General features: G+C 41.7%; 1 pseudogene; it reads right to left on the reverse strand.

The window, feature by feature from the left end:
- Positions 1-2,446: 2,446 nt before the first annotated feature.
- Positions 2,447-9,460, reverse strand: part of LOC109917940 — an 8,137-nt pseudogene continuing 1,123 nt past the window's right edge.

The following is a 9,460-nucleotide window of genomic DNA, read 5'->3' on the forward strand; positions in this document are numbered from 1 at the left end:
TGTAAGGAAGATGAATTTGATGGCTTTTTTAAAAGTTAGTAAAGCTTATACATGATAAACGATAGGACCCTGGGAAGCATGAAGGATCAGAGGGACTTTGTTGAGCATGTGTACCAGTCCCGTAAGGTATCAGGACAGGTGAATAAATTGGTTAAGATGGCATTTGGCATACATGCCTTTATTAGTTGAGGCATAGAATTTAAGAGCAGGGAGGTTATGCTGGAACTGTATAAAGCTGTGAGGTCAGGATCCTTACCCAAAACGTCCACTTTCCTGCTCCTCTGATATTGCCTGGCCTGCTGTGCTCATCCAGCTCCACACTGTGTTATCTCTGGCTCCAGCATCAGCAGTTCTTGCTATATCTAGGATAGTGTGAGATTGTGTTCAAACAAACAGACGACTGATATCGGTGAGTGGCGAAAATAGCCTCTCTATTGTACATTCATAGCAGCACAATGTGAGGCGATACTAGAATCCCAAAACCACAGCTCAAAAGTAGCCTTTTTTATAAAAACCGAAAGCACTGTGGATGCTGTAAATCAGGAACAAAAACAAAGTTGCTGGAGAAGCTCAGCAGGTCTGGCAGCATCTGTGAAGGAAAAAACAAAGTTAACATTTCGGGTCCGGTGACCCTTCCTCAGAACTGATGGTGGCTGAGAAACTGTCAGATTATATGCAGAAAATAGGGAGGTGGGTGGGGTAGGGAGTAAACGATAGGATAGAGCCCAAAGAGAGAGAAAGACAGTTGGACAGACAAAGGAGTTGCTAACGATCAGGCTGGGAGGGTGAATAGTTTTAATGGGGACTGTTAGTGACTAACAACAGGGGATGTGTAATGGCAGGCTATGTGGTAACAAGGCCTGGTGTGTGGGATGGGAGGATGGGGCATGGGAGAGTTTAGGCCCTAAAATTATTGAACTCAATATTGAGTCTGGAGGGCTGTAGGGTCCCCAAGTGGAAAATGACACATATTCCCCTCTCCTCCCTTGTCCACCTTCTGCAGGGCTGTTCCCTCCGGGACACCCTGGTCCACACTTCCTTCAACCCCAACACCTCCCACAGCCCTATGGCACCTTCCGCTGTAACCGGTAAAGGTGCAACACCTGCCCATTTACCTCCTCCATCCCCAGTATCCAAGAGCACAAACATACCTTCCAGGTGAAGCAACACTTCACCTGCACTTCCCAGAATCTAGTCTACTGTATTTGCTGCTCACAATGTGGTCTCCTCTACATAGGGGAAACGAAACGTAGACTTGGCGACCACTTCGCAGAACATCTACGGTCTGCTCACAAAAAAGACCCTGAACTGCCTGTTGCCTGCCACTTCAATGCACCACTCTGCTCCCTGGCCAACATCTCTGTCTCTGGCTTGCTGTAGTGTTCCAGTGAAGCCCATGGCTCCTCATTTTTAAAGAAAAAAAGTAATTGGATTATTGTATGATTTACTAGCTCAGAGGCTGGGAATTCTGAAAGTGAATAACTCAACCTGTCAACATGTCAAAGCCGGTTCACAAGGAGCCAAGTAAGGGGTGTCACAGAAAACGCTCCACTTGCCTGAATGTGTCCTGCTCCAAAAATCTCAAGAAATTCAATATTATTCATGAGAAGGTGAGTGCCCAATCCACCAATTAAACATCACTTTGTCTGTCAGCAGGCCACCATGCCACATGAATTTACAAACTACAACATGTACTTATCCAACTCGCAAAATTTTCAGCAGAATCTTTCGAACCTGCAACTTGCAACATGAAGAAGACAAGGGCAGGAGATTCATGGGATCACCTGTGTAACCCGCCTTCCAAGACACACACCATTCCTATTTTGAACTATATGTTTTATTTTCACCTGTCCCAAACACTTGATCCTTTTCTCCTTCATCCTGCGTTTAAAGCATCCAACATTTACACTGGTGCTTCATTCTTAACCACCTTGGATAGGGTCCACCTTCACTAAAACTGGAAAGAAGATGCCCTTCCAAACACCAGCGTGGGCGTCCCTCCATCCCAAAGACTGCAGCAGTTCAACAAGACTGCCTGCCAGCACCTTATGAAGGATAACTAAGTTAGATAACATATGCTGACCTTGCCAGCAACAATCACATTCAATGAAGGAACAAGAAAGGACAACATGAGTGATGTTGCATGAACTCATCTCAAACACTGGGATGTAGTGTCACCTTCCACTGGTGGAGCGACATTTCAGACAGGAAGATTCCTAGGTTCTACCCAGTAAGGCCCACTCTACAATGCATGTCCTTGCTCCCCCTCCTTCTTTCCCGAGCCCTACAGAGATCCGTGCTGATCTTTCAGTTCCCAGTTCCAATACAGGGTTCATTCCTGGAATGTTAATCTGGCTTAACTCTCCATCTGTGACTGAGACCGACCCCCATCAGTTTACAGCTGGCAGGAGGAAGGGGATCTGTGTGATATTATGGGATGAATTTGTTAGCATCCTTTAATTCCACAGATTGTCAGTGGGGCGGGTTTTTTCCCAGCGTCATACCATCCTAGATTGAAGAAGGGATAGAGCATCTCAGTGAAAGTATCGGTGAAAGTGTGGAGGTGGGACGTGTTGTCTGCATTGTAAAATGACACCTGCCCACCCTCATAGTCCAGATACACCCCGATCCTGCAGGGATTCACACTCAGAGTTAGGGATGTGGTTGAGGGCGAGGTGAAGGCAAAATAAACGTTTCCGAATTCCAGTCCTACACTCCAATATCCTAACTCTGGCTTCTGTTCAATTTTCCCTTTTGTGTTCACAGACTCTTGAGCCACTCCCAGACTCCACCAACTATTGTGCCCCACTTTCACTTCCCAGTAATGTCTCCCTGATGAGAATCCTTCCATTCCCAGGACACAGCCCCAAGGATCAAATCTCCGTGGGGAGTCAGGAATTGACTGCTTTTTGTCTCCAAATCTCACACTGGTTCGGCCTTCAGACAGGATGAGTCGGGGATTTGCTGTGTTTGGATCCAGAGTCAGAGAGGCTGGAGCTGTGAAATGTTAAAATGAAACAATCAGTAGTCTCTTTGTCATTGTTGAGATTTATTCAATCATTCCTGTTTTAGGTGGATCTCTCAGGGCTATAAGTAAATTCCTGGAACTTTTGATGCACAAGGGCTAGGGAAAGGGTTGGATGGGCCATTGTGAGTGAATGAATGGTGGCTAAGGGCAGTGCAATTTGGGAATGAGGCAGCAAATGGTTTGGGGTAGAGAGAGATATAGTGAGCAAGGGGGAGACAGATGGATGTATGTGCTGGAATCCATAGGTCATGAGGAGGACGGGAGTGAGTCAATTGTAGGTTTTGAGATGGCAGTCAATGTTACAAAAAAAAATCTAACCTGTCAGAGGCACAAATATCAGTCTCCCTAACCCCCTCTGATGAAAATCAAAAGCCAATCATGAGACAATGTCCCAGATCAGATTTAATGCAATCATGTTAATGCATAAACAGGTCAGAATTTAACAAAATATTCACCACACAGATTCTGCAGTGATTTATTTCAGTTAATGGTCTAGATACCAACCTCCAGAAATTTGTCTGTAGTTCAGGAAATAGCTACCTCTGTACTTCTTGGCAATCTGGGATCAATGATTATTCTGTGTGTTTCTAAGTCAAGATAGTGAATGGCTTAGTGGGGATCTTATAGATGGTAGTGTTCCCAAGCATCTGCTGCCATTGTCCTTCTATATAGCAATGGCTGCTGCTTAGAAGGTGCTACCTAAGGAGCCCTTGTGAATTTCTGCAATGTATATTGTTTGCAATGCTGCTAGTGTGCATTGATGGTGGAGGGAGTAAGTGTTTCTAGATATGGTGCCAATCGTGTAGGTTACTTATCGCCAAGCATCTCAAGTATTATTCGGTGAAAGCATCATCGTGGCCTTGGAGATGCTTTGTGGTAGAGGCTGAAAGGGTCCCAGGGATATTTTCCAGCCAGCTCAAGATGCCTCAGAGACAGCATTTCATGCTGCCAAGGGCGCAAGATCAAATAGTAATCAAGTGAATATTGGAAACACTGAGGCAGGAGACGAAAACATCAGGAATAAGAGTTTCAACATCAGATGGGATAAGATAGCATTGCAGTCACAAACTCAAAACCCATCCATTTAGACATAGGTACATTTCAATGTATTAGGAGCTTCAACTGGCTGTACTGGATCAGAATGTCAGTTGAATAGGACAACAAGTTTGCAAAGTGTCTGGAAAAGCCCTATACAATGGCAAATCAGAGTTTGATGATATTTGTAAGTGCACAGAACTTGTTTCAAGTTCAAAATCTCATTAGAACAGTGACTATATTTCAAATGTTTCATTTGCCTATAATGAGTTTTGGGTCATTTGGTATGGGTAAAAGTTGATATATAACTATATGTTTTTCTATGTATTATAATATTTTCTGTGTGATGGTGGAAGGGAGGGCTGTGGATGAAATATCTTTAATGCTCCTGGGCTCTCTCTGGATTTACATCCTCACACTCCATCTGCAGCTTTAATCAGCTACTGCCCAGTGAACCAAATAGCTAGGGCTGAGGAGAGGCATTTAAATAAGTTTGAGCATGAAAATAGTTTTTAGAAGTGGTTACATAGGCTTACAAAATACAAGTATATGACAGTATTGCAGAGCAGCATTTCAGGCAATGAATCCAGACATAGTTTACAAACATTGTTACACAGGTCTGTTTTATTGGTTTGACCTGTAGAGCTGAATGATTCAGCCACTTGCAGAGAGCCAATAAAACAATATAACAGAATGGTGAAGTGCATAGTTTTAACAATGAACTAATTTAATCTGGGCATCTGGGAATACTCTTCTCATCTGGATTTATATATCATGCAAAGTAAAATCAGTTTTACCTGGATTAATGGTGTCTATCATTTCTCTCCATGCAACGTATTGTAAAGGAGCTTTGAACTTGCCAGTACACAGCACACCTTCTGCAATTGACAGTACTTGACGATGGTCATGTACCCTATAAAATTAAGTTGCTGGTATTATAAATTGAACACGAGCAATGTTCTGCATTATTTAGAAAACTGCTGAGATTTAGGATAAAAAGCACTTCTTACCTTCTCTTCCGAAAAATTTCTTCCTGAAAGAGTTCAAAAAACACAGTAAATATGATATTAAAATCTTTTCAAATGATGTAGACAGGTTCATGAAATGAGCGAATGCAGGGCAGAGGAAATTTAATGTCAGGAATTGGTAAGTGGGTCATTTTGGAAGGGTGAATGAGAATCATAGAATCCCTACAGCATGGAGCAGACCATTTGGCCCATCGAGTCCAAACCCACACATATCTGCCCCCAATCCTACGTTTTCCATGGATAATCCACCCAACCTACACATCCCTATACTCTATGACAAATTTAGCTTGGCCTATTCACCTTACCTGTACATCTTTGGACTGTGGGAGGAAACCAGAGCACCAGATGAAACCCACACAGACAGATAGGGAATGTGTAAACTCCACATAGTTGCCTGAGGTTGGACTCAAACCTGGGTCCCCAGTACAGGGGGCAGCAGTGCTAGCCAGTGATCTACTGTTCCACCTCCATGACCAGAAGAAACTACACAAATGAAGGGGCAGAATTTTATATCGGGAAGGGGACATCAACTGAGGAACTGGAAACACAGAAACATGTGAAATAGGTGCAGGAGTAGTCCATTTTGCCATGCAAACCTGCTCCATCATTCAATGCCATCATCGCTGATAATCCAATTCAGTATTCTGGTCTTGCTTTCACCTCATAGTCCCTGATCTCTTCTGTCTTAAGAGCTATATCTAACTCCTTCTTGAAAATATTCAATATTTTGGCCTCAACCACGAGAAGGCATCAAGCTAACTGACAACGACATTGTTGGGGTGTTTTAAATAACTACTTTTCAATAGTCATAAGTATCTATTATTTACGATCTCATCATCATCCACTCAGTGGAAAATAGGGATGGGAGTTATATATTGACTTTACCAGTAACACCCATATGCCATGGGCAAATATTATTTTAAACATCTGCAATGCACTGACTCACTCGTCAGCAGAAGCAGATTCCAAAGAAATGTGCGAAAATGAATTGGATGCAAAATAAAGAAAATAATTGAAGTGGGGTGGGAAAATTGCAAGGCATGTGGAGGAACTTAAAAAGAACAATGACCCATTTAGCTCCAGGACTAATAGAGGGATTGGAGTTTCATGATTAGTTTGGCTTACTTATAACCACACAATACAACTATGTAGGCTTGAGTGCTTTAACATCATGTGATCTGCTTAGCCTTACTTCATAAAGCAAAACACTGTGGGGATTTAAACAGTGTAGAAATATCACACTTATTATTAATTGCAGGATAAATGCCAAGGGCCCTTATTTAGCTTATGTTCATTTAATAGTGACACGTTTGGAGAATTAGCGACCTTCAGGGTTGAATGGGAGTGCTCATGTACTCACAACTTATTAAACCCTTCTCAAAAATTGGCATTGTCAGCAAAGTAAAGTTAGAAAGGATCAACTGCAGAGATGTAAGGAAAGAAAAAAGCAGTTGTGTTCTACACTAATTTTGTCTTAATTCATATTGTTTTTGAAGAGAACCAATTACAATTGGATAATTGCAATCTTTGCACTTGATTTCAGTTTGTAATAACCTGTTTAAGCTTGTAGCAATGATGTGGAGGTGCCGGTTTTGGACTGGGGTGGACAAGGTTATAGTCCAACAGGTTTATTTGAAATCACAAGCTTTCGGTGTGCTGCTCTTTCGTCAGGTCGAGTCAGTTTGTAGCTGCATAATCCTTTAGACTTCTTTCACTCAAGACTGTGCAGTGATGGAATTGATGAAAACGTCTTACTATCTCACTTTTCACCTTTCATACATATTTGTAATGCTTTGTACATGCTCTCTATAACTTTAAAGAATTACTTACTTTGTAATTTGACTGTATTAGTACTTTGTGATATTTTATTACAGTTTTACATAGTTTTATGTTCGCAAGCAACTTTTCCATTATGCTATTACAAGGTATAGAGCTGGATGAACACTGCAGGCCAAGCAGCATCAGAGGAGCAGGAAGGCTGACGTTTCAGCCCTAGACCCTTCTTCAGAAGAAGACCCTTTTCTATCTCTTTTCCATTATGTTCTTTGTTTCATAAATGAAGTGACACATTCTCAGCACCCACAGTCACAAAGGGGAAAAAAACACACTGAACCACTGGCCTCTAAAAACAGTGACTGTTTAGGTGCTTGATTTAATGAAGAAATCGCATCAATTAGGATAAACCTGTGATCATAAGCTTAAATAATCAATCATGAGGTCCAGACAGCATACATCTTGTTATCCTAAACAAATGGGCAACAAAAATATCACAAAATATCTTTTTCTTTATCTCAGCAAGCATTCCAAAGTGGCAGACTCCCTATAATGAGAAGGGTGGTCCTATGAGTAACTGCCATTAAAGGGAACTTATTGAGGAATACTTATCAAACAAGGTCCATCAACTCACCTCACCTACCTCAATCAGAATGTCATAACTTCATTGATCATGCTATAGGCAGCCAGTTCAAAAAAGTTAAAATGCTGGAGATTGCCATGACCAAAGGTGCATACCAAGTTTGAAACTGCAGTTTTTGTAGCTGTTACCTAGTTTGAAGTAGAAGACCCCAGAGGTCTTGGCAAGAAGTCAGGGACCAAGTGTTTCTCATGAGTCTTAAATGGTACAGGGAAATAAGGTCAGAAATCACACAACACGAGGTTATAGTCCAACAGGTTTATTTGAGCTTTCGGACCCTCAGTCCTTCTTGTGTTTTCAAATAAACCTGTTGGATTATAACCTGGTGTCATGTGATTTCTGACCTTGTCTGCCTACCCCAGTCCAACACCAGCACCTCCACATCATGGAAATAAGAACAGTGGTAAGCCAATAATTTTGCTGCCCAGAATTAAGCATTAACTTACTTAAGTAAAGTTTCCTGTGTTAGCTCACAAGTCTGCATCATCTTGTTTGAGTGGGTAAATACTCAAGTAGTTAGTGGGATTTGAGTTTAAATTGTAACTTAAAAATTGCTCCCCTGCCCTCCTCGAGCCTGCGCTGGCATTTTGGGTCTACATCATCTACACTGGCCTGGAATTATTGATATTATAAATATCTAGATTTCAATCCATCTCTGTCTTGAACATACTCATTGACTGAGCATCAACAGGCCTCTCAGAAAGAGAATCCTAATAGCTCATCACCCTCTGAATGAAAAGATTCCTTCTTATTTCAGTTGTATATGCCTCACCCCTTAATCTGACACTGTCCCCCTTGATATTAGATTAATGATTTTAAAAAAATTCTACAACTCCTCCTGCTAAAGTAGATAACTTTGCATTCATTTGCATTATATTCCATCTGCCATCTTTTTTGTCTACTTACTCAGACTGTCCAAATCTCCTTGAAGCCTCATTCCATCATCCATGCAACACACATTCCCAACGAAATTTGTGCCACATGCAAGTTTGCAATACTACACTTAATTCCCATCATTGATCAAGATTGTGAACTGTCTATAGTTTGGCACAAACCAGGGCCAAAGCACTAAAGTGATGAGCTCTGTCAAAGTACTGCCACTGCCACAGTGGACCATAAACTGCTAGTTGCTGAAGGATTTCAAATATCTGGGAATGTCTCATTTGCGGCAATATTACTGTAAGTAAAGTTTCATCTATTGCCAGACACGGAAATCTCATACCTGTCATCTCACATACTCATTGCAACTGCAATATATTGGCTTACAAAACGAGTTCCAAAAAGAAATCAAATGAAACAATCATATGCTACGAATCAAGGTCACGCATTTTTGAATATTCTGGAACACTGTAGACAACCTGAGAGGGGTTTTGATTCGATGACAAAAACAGAACCGTCAACACTAATGGAAAAACTAGTTTGGAATTATTCGCAATAAGTGTTCTATTTCAAGGTTATTCTTGGGTAGTCTGTGAATGTGGAATATTTCCATGAAACAATTCGCAATATATTCCCTCACCTTCAGAAATATCAGTTCGTCTTTTTGCTCCATCCGTTTCCATAATTGCGATAGCGACTGCTCGATAGAATTTAAATTATCCTGAATTTCTTGAAGGTTTTTCTCCATTGGTTCGATAATTCTCTTCTCTTCTACACTGAGATCTCTGAGTAAACTTTGTTCTTTCTCAGTGAGAATCTGGTGCATTCTCGTGAACTCGGGTGATGTGGGTTTGCAGACTGCTCGCCTGTTCCTACCAAATGAAATATGAATCCTCATTAATGTTCCGCGATAAAGGGAACAATACCAACCGAGATCCCAGAAAATCAGCACAGGGTAACCTCAGATAACAAGGTGTAGAGCTGGATGAACACAGCAGGCCAAGCAGCATCAGAGGAGCAGGAAGGCTGACGTTTCGGGCCTAGACCCTTCTTCAGAAATGGGGGAGGGGAAGGGGG

The sequence above is a fragment of the Rhincodon typus genome, chromosome 35, assembly GCF_021869965.1.
Source record: "Rhincodon typus isolate 14 chromosome 35, sRhiTyp1.1, whole genome shotgun sequence".
Lineage (NCBI taxonomy): Eukaryota > Metazoa > Chordata > Chondrichthyes > Orectolobiformes > Rhincodontidae > Rhincodon > Rhincodon typus.